This window comes from Balaenoptera ricei, chromosome 10, assembly GCF_028023285.1.
Source record: "Balaenoptera ricei isolate mBalRic1 chromosome 10, mBalRic1.hap2, whole genome shotgun sequence".
Lineage (NCBI taxonomy): Eukaryota > Metazoa > Chordata > Mammalia > Artiodactyla > Balaenopteridae > Balaenoptera > Balaenoptera ricei.
The window spans coordinates 56,902,633-56,906,769 of NC_082648.1; the positions used below are offsets into that span (position 1 = coordinate 56,902,633).

A 4,137-nucleotide genomic window follows, 5' to 3' on the forward strand; every position below is an offset into this window, starting at 1 on the left:
TATTTTTTTTCTCCCCATCTGCGGGGTGAGATCCACGCTTGGCTGTGTAGTGGTTCTGTGACCTGGGACAAGTCACTTTCACTTTGGGGAGCAGGGTGACAGTCACCACGACCGTCAACAAGCTAGTAATTGCTGTTGATGGGGCTCTTGAGAGGCTAGAAGGGAACTGAAGGGAAAGGGTCTGTGAGCTGTTGAGAAACCTTTGTCAGTGGAAGGTGTTATTATTGTTTGCCTTTGTCAGCAAAACCTCAGGAGAACCTCCACCAGGGGCTGGAGATGAGGAGGGAAGGAAGTGAAAGGAAAATCAAGCATTTTTGTTGCTATTTAAAAGCCACCCTAAGAACAAGACTTGCAGGGTAGAAAGTTGAAACTAAATGAGGCTTTCAGTTTTCTGTGGGTTTTAGTGATTCAGATTAGCCCGAGGTCTCCCCTTTTGTCTCTCCTGTGTGGCGGTGGTTACCCCTGGGGTTGGCAGGACATACAATGCCACTGTGCACACAGAACTCGCCTGCGCATCAGCCAGGTCTCCCCGCAAATCACAGCGCCTCAGCCGCTTCCAGTTTTTCTTTTTTAATATTCCTGGCAGGTTAAAATGTGAAAGGCCAAAACAGAATTACAAACATTGCGGTTCATTTTTAAATGTTTATGTTTAAAAACTTAGTAATTTTAACACATGCACTTAAATAAGCATGGTATAGTGATCTTGCTTTTCCAAAGATTACACTGTTTATAAGCAACACTTCTGTAGGGTGGGCTGTAGAGAGTGGGGTCCAAGTTTAAGGTGGTGTGATGGACGATTCCTTCCAGTCAAAAGAATGAATGTTACTGCCGTGTGTATGCTTATTTGGGAATGATGTCAAAAGTCTGTATTTGAGACTTTCTAAACTGGGAGGCTGGGCTAAAAGGCTCACCTGCCCTCCCTCCCCCAGCTGCTCAGCCCCCAAGCCCACCCTGAGACCCGACTATTAGTAAGTAATGACGACTGTGTGGAGAAGTGGGAGGAGAAAAATAGGGATGTTGGAGAGGTCCTTTATGGATGCCTTCCACAAATGCTTTTCAAGTGACTACTATGACCAGAGGTAACAACACAGTGCTGTGATCAAGCTCATATTCAGGGTGAGTCTTGGCAGTTTCAGAGGTTCAGTGTGTTACTGAACCTCTCTAAGCCTCAGTTTTCTCATCAGTTACCTCATTTGTGAGGCACCTCGCCTGTTGTTGTAAGGATTAAATGACTTATACACATAAAGTTATCAGAACAAGTGAACAAGCAATACAAAAGCTCTTGCCCTCAGGGAGCTTAAATTCCAGCTCCTTACTGCATTTTGCTTTGCATTCTCTCCTCTGCAAGCTGGTTGATCTGAAACACCTGCCTTGCAATATCTAAAGGTATTTGGTAAAACACAGGTAAATGTTACTCCACTGATGAGGGGTTAAAATAAGAATAAGAAATAAGAAACAGTGTTAGGCACTGTCTAGTGGCTGCTGATATTGTAGTGAACAAAACAGATGTGGTTCGACACTCATGGGTAGGAAAGATAATAGATACATAAATTGCTTTGCATAACGTAAACTTTTTGTTGAAGTAGAAAACGCATACAGAAGGTGCACAAATGATAAGTGTACAGCTCATTTTTCACAAAATGAACACACACATTTATAATTCATGCCCAGATCAAGAATCTTCTTAGCACCTCCAGATACCTCCATGTGCCCCCTTCCACTCACAATCCCCCCACCCCAGGGTTAATATTCTGACTTCTAAAACCACAGATTACTTTTGCCTGTTTTTAAACTTTATAAAAAGGTAAGCATAACATGTACTCTTTTGCGACTGGCTTTTTCTACTCAATATTAAGTTTGTGCGTTTCATCCTTTTTTGCGTGTGAGTTATAGTTTACTTATTCTCATTCTTGCATATTATTCTACTGAATGAATGAATATGCCATGGTTTTTGTATCCACACTACTGTTGGTGACATTTGGGGTGTTTCCTGTTTGGGAATACTACAATAATACTGCAGTTGACATTCTTGTACATGCCATTTGTTGAATACATGCATGCATTTCTGTTGGGAGTGGAATTGTTGAGTATAAGCTATGGGTATATTCAGTTTTAATTGATACTAGTAAACAGTTTTCCAAAGTAGTCACAGTTTGCACTCTGGTCAGCAGGGTATGAAAGTTCTGGTTTCTCTAAATTGTCTGTCTTTTTCATTTTAGTCATTTTGGAGGGTATGTTGTGGTATCTGCATTATGATCTTAATCTGCATTTCCCCAATGACTAATGAAATCGAATGCCTTTTCATATGTTTATTTTCTGTTTGGATATCTTCTCTTGTGAATTATCTTTTCTGACATTTGTCCATTTTCCTATTGAGTTCTCTTCCTTTTTCTTATTGATTTGAAGGACTGCTTTATGTATTCCATAGAAGAGTCCTTTGTCAGACATAAGTATTGAAACTCTCTTCCTCCAATTTGTGGCTTATCTTTTGACTCTCTTGATGGTTTTGAAGAACTGAAGTTCTTAATTTTAATGTGGTCCAATTGATCAATATTTTTCCCCTTAGGGTTAGTGCTTTCTGTGTCTTAAGAAATCTTTGCCTGAGGCAGTTCTGTGGCAGCAGTTAGTGCAAGGCTGGGAAATTTTTATGTGCTGTGTTGCCTGGACTAGCAAACAATACAGTCAGGATAGCAAAGGAGACCCCAAGAAACCAAAAGGTGAGATGTCTGCTCATGCCATCTTTGTGGAGAAAAATCCAGAGATCCGGTGATCTTTGCATTTTCCAAGTGCTCTGAGGTGTGATACAATGTGTGGGAAAGAGAAATACATATTTGGTGAAACGGGAAAGTGCACTTTGATCAAGAAATGAAGGATTGGAGATGAGTTAAGGGAGGCAAGAAAAAAAGATCACAATATCCAAATACCCTCATAACCCATCTGGCTTCTTCCTCTTCTACTTAGACCTCTGCCCAAGAGCAAATCCACAAACCCAGGCATTTCCACTGCAGATGTGGCCAAAAAGCTGGTGACATGGTATGGTATGCAAAATTAATAAAATGCCCCCAGGTGAAAGATATTTCACCCTAATTCCTGGAACCTATAAAAGGGATGAGACATCACTCACTCAGGTGATTGTGTTCTATGGCAGAGTTGGCCTTAAAATAGGTTATCTGGGTGGGTGTGATTTAATCAACAAAACCTTTCTAAGCAGAGAGCCTTCTCCAGTTGATGGAAGAGTAAGTCAGAGAGATATGAAGAATGAAGGGGATATGACTTGAAGATGCAGGAAGCCATGTGAAAGGAATTCAGGCCACCTTAAAGAACTGAGAGAGAACCCTGGCCAACAGCCATCAAGAAAACAGGGTCCTCAGTCCTGCAACCACAAGGAACTGAATTCTGGCAACAACCTGAATGAGCCCAGAAGTGATGTCCACTTAGAGCTTGCAGATGAGGATTCAGCTTGGCTGATAACTTGATTTCAGCCTTGTGATTCGCTGAGCAGAGAACCCAGTCACACCATGCTGGACTTCTGAGCTACAGGACTATGAGCTAATAAATGGACGCTGATTTAAGCTAAGATCGTAGTAAGTTGTTACACAGTGATAGAAAAATAAAACATGGAATAATTTGAGTGATAGTGAAAAATCACTTTATAAAAAGGCAACAGAGTTGAAAGAGATGAATGACAAGGATGTCGCCAACTATGATCAAAAGAAAAGTGATAGGATAAAGGGTCCATTTAACATTTTCTGGAAAAAGAAGATGGAGGAGGAAGATGAGGAGTATGAGATGGGGATGAAGAGGATCAGGAGGAGAATAATTAATAGAGCTGACTGTATTAATTATGTGACTACATGTAGGACAAATGCATTAATTAACCCACCTTCCATTTGAGAAGGTATCCGTTGCTCTGAGTTTAATCGCACACCTGGAACATGATCACCCTGTGGTTTTTGAAGCGCTCTAGAAATTGCACGTGGTTTCCAAGAAGTGTTTATGGGTGTCAGAAGCACCTAGAAATGCTATCAAAGTTCATATTTCTAAATAATTTTGAAATAAAAAGACACTCTTGTTGTCTTTACTACATCAACTTAGAGATTCATACGAGAGGGCAATTAAAATGTTTCTCGAATTTAA

At 40.7% G+C, this 4,137-nt stretch overlaps 1 pseudogene; it reads left to right on the forward strand.

The window, feature by feature from the left end:
* The first annotated feature begins 1,014 nt into the window (after positions 1-1,014).
* LOC132373764 (high mobility group protein B3-like) lies at positions 1,015-3,824 on the forward strand (annotated as a pseudogene).
* Positions 3,825-4,137: the final 313 nt, after the last annotated feature.